This window comes from Crocodylus porosus, unplaced genomic scaffold (genome assembly GCF_001723895.1).
Source record: "Crocodylus porosus isolate Cpor-Errol unplaced genomic scaffold, CroPor_comp1, whole genome shotgun sequence".
In the NCBI taxonomy this organism is placed as follows: domain Eukaryota; kingdom Metazoa; phylum Chordata; order Crocodylia; family Crocodylidae; genus Crocodylus; species Crocodylus porosus.
The window spans coordinates 39,792,901-39,800,865 of record NW_017728947.1 but is presented as its reverse complement, the minus strand read 5'-3'; the positions used below and the strand labels follow the sequence as shown (position 1 = coordinate 39,800,865).

The window sequence follows — 7,965 nt, the reverse complement described above, 5'->3', positions numbered from 1 at the left end:
GGTTTATGTGCCCTCCTGCTCCCTTTGACCCTTGTTGGGATTACCTCCCTTTGGGCATGGAGGATCGTCTCCTTAAGGAGCAACCACTCACCTTGGACATCTGGCTCCCTTCCCCTCTGGGAGAGTCCAAGCTCTTCAGGGATTGCTCTGTGTACCAGTTCAGTCAGAGTGGGCTGGTCTGTCCTGGGCCAAGCCCTTTTTGTAAGGTGGGGGGAGTGATGGCACAAAGCCCAGAATAACCCCTAGAGGTACCTGACCTCCTATGGTAGAATGCTGGTCACAAGTCCTTCCAGAGAGCCATGCTGATCCAGGTCCTCAGTTCCGGTTCTTCTGCCCCTGGGGAGGAACACAGCTTTGTGTGTGCTTACACACACCTCTCTCCCCCATCCCACCTGGGGCTGATGTGTTCTTATGTGAGGGGTTCTGGGTTGGTCTGAGCCAATCTGGATCCCTGCTCACTCCCATTGTAGCTGACAGGTGCTAAACACCCTAAATAGGCCCATTAATTCTTGTGCCTGTTGCTTCTGGGCCCTAGGTGGCACCTCCTGCACCAGCCGCCTGTCTTCTTTCATGAGTCTAGGGTCTGACTCTGTTCCTGGAGCGGAGCCTGGTAGGTATTGGCTGCACTCTGGCAGCCTGTCTGGCAATGTAGGACAGCACACCCTGGGTGTGTGGGCTCAATGCTTCTCCCCAGGCCTGGCCGGAGATCTGCCACCTGAGGAGTGTGCCAACTGCCCTCATCCCATTAAGTATGGGGCTCAGTTTAGCCCCTGCTACAGTGTCATTACATAACTATTTCACTGATCTTTTTAAGATTTATTGAAAACATTTCATAACTTTGATATGCCTTCTCTCTTTTTAAAATAAACTCTGCATATCAATCTTAAAGTATCTATCAGCATCCTGACCATTTTAAAAGGAAAAAAAATAAATTGGCTGAATGATCCTAAAGACCAGTAGGTGGCACTTGGTGTTTATGGAGGTCTCTCATTCTCCTCTTATCTATGCAGGGAAGCTCTATTTGGGAACCACTTCAGTGGTGCCTGTGGTATTTCCTGGTGAAAAGTTTGTTTATGTAGCTAGGTCTTCTCTTTCAGTAGTTGCAGCATATCTCTTTGTTCTCTCCCCTTTAGCATCTGTTCATTCCACTTGCTTGTATCCTTTGAATTTGCTCCAAGACCCATAAAGTCTCAAAGAACATATCCTCTTCAATGTATTTGTATGCTTGGTAGTGAGCAGATGCTCTTCCTGGTCTCTCTAATGTGGATCTCTTTTGACTTCTTCCAAATGAAGTCACCCGTGAATCAATGAGAATAATTGTTAGGCTGGGAAGAGAGGCTGGTATTCCACTATAGATCATAGTTGCGTCTGCTCAGATGTTCTCACCTTGGGCAATAAAAAATGCACAAACTATCTCAAAATAACAAGGGTAACATTCAAAGCCTAGTAGACCCTCTAAGACTGTGAGTATATTGGCCTTCTCAACTGGGCTTCTAAAGATAAGGAAGTTCTTTGACTGCAGTACACAGAAGGATAGTGTTCAGTAGAGTCAGCAGCTAAACTGAGTTCAGGTAGTTGTGATCTTTGACAATTTAAACCATCATATAGATTCCAAGTTGGCAGAGAAGAGAGAGGTCTGCAGCCTGCCCATAGACAGATGCAACCAAGCTGTTTCCTGCAGTCAGTGTCTCTAGAGGTCTGGTAGACTGATACTGAAATATGTCAGACAACAGTGGGCTGGCTAGAGTAACTCACACATTGTTTCTGCGGCCTGCTAGTGGGTCTTCACTTTAAACACAGCACCCAAAAGCTCAGGGGCAATGTTACATCCTTGTTACTTCTACCCCTGTGCAGAGGCATTTGGGCAAATTAGCCTGAGAACTGAATTTAATTGAAGTAATGCTGCCTTTGGTTTTTCACTTTAGCAGACTCTTGGCCATATTGGGCTTTACACTTAGGATGTATTAATTAACTGCACCTAAAAACACTAGTGTCTGTGCATCCAAAGACAGGTGCTCCTGGGATGGATTGCACAGGGCAGGCAGCATGGTGGGTGGCAAGCTCTGGGTATGGGGGTTGTACATCTTCATGGGCAGACATAAGAGTAGGGACCTACTAAAATTGTGGTAAGGCTAAACAATTTTCATGGGTTTTTCTGATCAAATTTTGCGGGTATTTCCTGGATGTCCTCCACTGGTCCCACCCCTTGGCACTGACTGGTAGAGAGGTCTCCTCTTGGGGAGGAGGGACAAGGAGGTGGCTGCCATCTTGTGTACTGGCTGCCCTTCATGTGGCCCTGGCCCTCAGTGCTTATTGGCAGAAAGGCCCCTGCAGGGGGTGGAAGGACAAAGGGACAGCTGCCATCTTGTCTGCTGCCCTTTGTACCATCCCGCCAGCTGGCGTCTTCCTCCCTGGAAAGGTTGTAAGGGCAGGCTGCAGCAGCAAGGACTGCTAGCTCCATCTGGGGAGCCAACATTTTATTTTCATTAATTTTTTTTTAAGTTAATTTCACAGACAGTCCTGGATTTTGAGGTTTCTGCAAAATTCTTGAACTCACAAATTGAGTAGATATATATACCCTACATCAGGACTGCGCAATTATTTCGGGCCACTTACTGAGTTTTGGCAAGCCATTGAGGGCAGCTAGGAGCAGATAAATATTAATTTTCTAAATTTATAGGGGCCCCATGGGCCAGACAGAATGGCCTGGTGGGCCACATTCAGGCTGTGGGTTGCATTTTGCCCATCCTGCTGTACATACATATACATACGAGCTGTGGTGCTTAGTACCGGAGTCAGTGTCCAGGGTGGGAAGCGGGGGGAGCACAACTAGCTTCAGCCTAGTTCAGAGCAGGCTGAGATCGTAACAAGTATATTACTCTTATGATTGCTTAGAACTCATTCTAACTTTTAATATAGCACAGTAATGCTCACTAGAATCTAACTAAACATGTGCTTAGAGTCTTATGTAACAAGGCCCATAGTTTTATTGACCTATAGGATGGGCTGTTAAACTTTATGTGTGTTTGTGTGCGTGTGTTTGTGTGTGTAGGGAGACAGTGTGTTGTACTATCATATGCGGTACTAACATTGGGAGTCCACCACCAGTCTTTTATATGCTGTAGGCAGAGCCAACCTTAGGGGTGTGCAGGGCCTGGGGCATATCAGCCTGTGCAGGGATGGTGTTGGTGAGTGGCTGGAGTGCGGACCAGGGGATGAGGTGGGTGGTGAATGGCCGGAGTGCAAAGCTGGTGGCGCGTGGTGTGGTGGCTTCCTCAGCACATGCCAACAGTGCTGTTCATGGGGCCTGTACGGCACTGTTTGTGGGGTCCCACAAAGTGCGGGGCCCAGGGAAATCACCCCAATTTGCTCTCCCCCCCAAAGGACAGCTCTGACTGTAGGTCCTAAGTAGGGTAGACAAACATCTTATACTGCTAGTTTGATTATGGCTTCAAAATACATTTTAAAACAAAATGAACAAAAGTGAGATTCATATTGTTTTCAATGATGGTTCAATTTTAGTATATTAAGTGTAGTGGTGAATATCCTCATATGTCATGTGGGAGATCAGGGTTTGAATCCCTGGAAGAAAGAGGGGTGCTTTTTGATGATTAGATTAGATGACCTCTGAGGTCCCTTCTACCTATATGATTCTGTTCTAATTTTAAACAATATTGGTCTGGCTGAATATGGTAGCTTATTTCTTGATTTTCATTAAAATGTTACCTCTGTCCTTCTACCCTGGTTTTAAGCTCCTGGTGTTTAAAAAGAAAAATTATTTACTTTTTCTGTCTTTTGTGCTATTTTTCCCTTTCTTCCTCTCTACTGCTCTTGTTGTGCAATCTTTCCAAAGTAGTTCATGAATTCAATAAAACACAAATCACACTTTCACCTACTTAGGACACTTGTACGCGTGACAAAAATTGCCCATTTGTGTGGTTTAATTGCATCACACTGTACATGTACGGGGTTTTTTTGTGATTTAAATGAGTTCGTTTTGTTGCCAACTAAACCACATCTGCATGTAGTTTAGTTTGCAACGTAGCAGCCTTTCGAAAGCTAGCTTCCCCATCCTCCATGGGAAAGGCAGGTTGAAGGCAGAAGCAGTGAGGGGCTGTCGCAGAGCACTTAGGTGCCCTATGCCTGAAAGCGGAAACGGCTCAGGAGAGGCCCCTAGTGGTGAGAAGGGGGAGGCTCAACTGCCAGTCACCAGGGCAGCACAGGCGCAGGTTGCTAGGACAACCAGTGAAGACCAGCTGACAGGAAGGGGCAGGGCTTAGCCCTTAAGCCCAGGCATGAGGCCAGGAGGGCAGTTCCCCTCTGGCGGCCAAGAAAGGGGGAGCTCGGCCAGTGTAGAGAGAGAGAGGAGAAGCCTGACTGCGTGAGCATCACCTGGTGGTTGCCATGGGTTGGAATATTTCCCGGTTAGGGACTGAATGTTGTTCTGACCGGATGGTTTAGTTTTCTGTTATAGCCAGGAGGCTTAGATTTGCGTTAGAGTGGTTGGCTGGTGTTATTGCTTCTGTTTGTGGTTTTATAAGACTGGAGGACTGGGTGAGGCTATTAGAGGTTGGAAGAGGTCTCATAACTCCATGGTAGTGTGGGACCCCGGTGCCAGAGAGGGCACTGCATTTTGGGGTGCATTGACCCCAGCCCCAGTGCGGGCAATTGTGAGAGAAGTCCCAGTGCAGGAAATTGTGAGACGAGCCCAGAGAGTGTCCGTGGGGGCGCAGGCTGCGAGACGAGCCCAGAGAGTGTCCGTGGGGGCGCAGAAAGGGATTGATCAAACAATGTCCAGAACATCTGTGAGGCTTGGGGTGTGGTACAGGGGTGGCTGGAGCCATGCATAGCCCCTAAGGCTGGGGTGCACAGAGTCACCCAAAAGAGAACTAAGACTGGGATACATCAGGGCACCGTGTCAGAGAGGACAAAGGGCAGCCTCCCTTAAACTTTAATATCAAAGATGTGGTGGGCGAGACTGTGAGGGTGCTTTTAATATCACCTTGGCACAGTAGGGGGTGCTAGGGGAGTTCACGGCTACCCCTAGGACCCCTCCCTGTGACAGGAGCCCAATTCTTTTTTTTTTGTTTCTGCAGAGCCTGCCCGCTTCTTCCACAGCTGGGGGGTGATCTGCTGGCATGAGCTGTGGGGGGCCCCAGTCCTTCCCTCCATAGTGGTGACACCCCCTGGGTGGGTGCAAGTGGGCTGGGGGCTACCCCAGCTCAGAGGCAGAACCCCACTGGATCCAGCTCTTCCCTGAGCCTGCCCATTGGAAGCCCACAAGGAGGCGGATCCCATCTTGTCTACTGGCTGCCCTTCATGTGGCCCTGCCCCTCAGTGCTGATTGACAGAAAGGCCCCTGCAGCTGCTCTCTGGGTGGTCTCGGGGAAGAGTTGGATCCAGTGGGGTGCTGCCTCCAAGTTGGGGCAGCCCTCGGCCCACTAGCACCCTGCCTGGGCAGCCCCAGGGTGGTGCTCCTGCCATGGAGGGAAGGACCAAGTTCCCCTACAGCTCAGGGGCCACTTGGTCCACTGGCAGCTAGGCTCGTAGCTGTGGGATTCTTCGGCAGGCTCTGCAGGAAAAAAAAAAGGATCAGGCCCCTCGCCATAACAGTGATTCATAGAAGTAGGGTCGAAAGGGACCTTGCAGATCTTCTAGTCTGACTCCCTGCCCTGGGCAGGAAAGAAAACTGGGCTCAAATGACCCCAATTAGGTAATAGGAGCCAGCACTACTTCCCTTGGAAGTTGATTCCAGATCCTAGCCATCCTGACTGTGAAGTAGCACCTCCTGATGTCTAGTGTGAACTTACTCTCTAACAACTTATGGCTGTTATTCCTTGTTACTCTGGGAGGCACTCGGGGGGAATAAGGTCTCTCCTATTTCCCACTGGTCCCCCCTAGTAAGTTTATAGATGGGCACCAGGTCCCCCCTTAGCCTTCTCTTGTGAAGACTGAACAGGTTCAGGTCCCGTAGTCTCTCCTCGTAGGGTCTGCCCTGCTGTCCCTGGGTCATGCGAGTGGTCATCCTTTGGACCCTCTCAATGCTGTCCACATCCTTCCTGAAGTGCGGCGCCCAGAACTGGACGCAGTACTCCAACTGCGGCCTGACCAGTGTTGCATAGAGGGGGAGGTGATGGAAGCCCCTACTTTGAAACAGTGGGTTTTGAATCATAACAATTGAAAACCCACCATTTTAATTTAGGGGACTAAACCCCCATCATGTGTACAAGTGCCCTCAGTGCTGAAGTAGTTCAAATTTAGGCAGAACTCATTTGCTTGGCCATGAATGCCAAATCAAAAAGAAAAAAATTCTGTTTCTCCTACCTGTCATTCTCTCTGTCCCTTTGATTTTTCCTTCTGTACTTCTCTTTTCTTGTCTCTCCTCCTCACCTTCCTGATTTCTCTCTCTATACAGTTTCTCTCTTTCTGCTTTCACTTCTCTCTGTTTATTCCTGCCTTTCTTTCTGGGATTTCATATGCTAAATACCTTCAAAAACTCTTAGGAAGTCTCTGATATTACTGCTTGAGTTAACTGGTGCCAGAAGGAAACTGATTTTTTGTTATTTGGTGAGGAGTCCCTAATTCCAGCATATGGAGTAGCTGAAGCTAATGTCTTTCTGGGGAGCATGCAGACATTAGGCTCAAATGACCTGTAAAATGTAACAAAAGGTAAAAGACAGCAACAGCAACTTCCCCAGATCTCATGATGCTTTAACCTTCTGCTGATTTCAGAGGAGTTTGGATACAAAGAGGATTCCCTAGAATTTCAGTCTGAGGCATAGGTAAGGAAAACAGGTGGCATTTTCCTTACCTTATTCTCTCCAGCATGTTGAAGGCTTATTCTGGGGAGCATCTTCCTCAGGGGATGAAGATGTACTCTGTAGAGCAGGGGTTGGCAGAGTTCAGCCCGCAGGCTGGATGACGGGCCTATAGTGGACTCCATTTCCCACAGTCCCCTGCTTGTGTTTTGCGACAGCCAGTTTCCATGGAGACCCCAGCAGGGGTGGGGTCATGACAGCACAGGGCCAGTGTTTTCATGGAGACTGGCCCTAGCAGCACTGGCAGGGCATGCAGCTGGGCAGGGAGCTGCTCCAGGACTGGGGCTGAGATCTTGCAGTAGTGACAATGCAGTCCAGAACTGGGGCAGAACTGCCTTTGGCAGGGGCGTGCAGGCAGTGGATTATGGCTCTGCCCCAGCTCCAGACTATACTGTCACTACCTCAGGATCCCAACCCCGGTCCTGGAGCAGCTCCCTGCCCAGCCATGTGCTCTGCCAGTGCTGCTGTGGCCGGTCTCTATGGAAACCTTGGCCCCACACTGTCATGGCTCACTGCTGCTAGGGTCTCCATGGAAGCGACATGGGCAGGGGCTGCTGGGAAATGGAGTCCGGATGCTGGCCAGATCCACCATTTTGCCCACCTCTGCTGTAGAGAGCGCCACGCAGTAGTAAGCCTCTACAACAGACCCATGGGTGTAAACATTTAGCTCTGGCTTTCTGTTTGAATATCTTTTCATGTATACAATTATAAAACAGATATCACAGTTACAAGGCTAACCAACAACACTGACACCTTTCTGGTCTTAAACTTTCTGCCTTTACCTTTTGGGGATGAGATCTTATGGCTCTTCTGCACTTAGAGTAGGTCTAGGTTACAGTTTCCTATAGGCACCAGCAGATCCCTTTGGCAGCATTTAGCCTAAGAGAAAGCTTTTATAAATAACAAAAAAGATGTACATGAACATGTACCTTATGTAAGTCTGGCTAAGTAACCTGTGGCCTGGGGATTGGATTCAATGGTATAGTTTAATAGTTTCTAGGGTTGGAAGGGACCTGAGTAGATCATCTAGTCCGACCCCCTGCCATGGCATGAAAGAGTACTGGGGTCAAACGACCCCAGCAAGGTGTTCATTCAGCCTCCTCTTAAAGACCCCCAGGGTAGCAGCCAGCACCACTTCTCTTGGAAG

General features: G+C 48.9%; 1 long non-coding RNA gene across 1 annotated transcript in view; it reads right to left on the bottom strand.

Annotated features, from left to right (window-relative positions):
* Window positions 1-6,907, bottom strand: part of LOC109320956 — an 8,016-nt gene extending 1,109 nt beyond the window's left edge. The window contains exons 1-2 of the long non-coding RNA XR_002103898.1: window positions 6,812-6,907; window positions 258-336 (exon numbers count right to left, since the gene is read on the bottom strand). This is a non-coding gene — a long non-coding RNA (uncharacterized LOC109320956). The remainder of the gene's footprint in view (window positions 1-257; window positions 337-6,811) is intronic.
* Window positions 6,908-7,965: the final 1,058 nt, after the last annotated feature.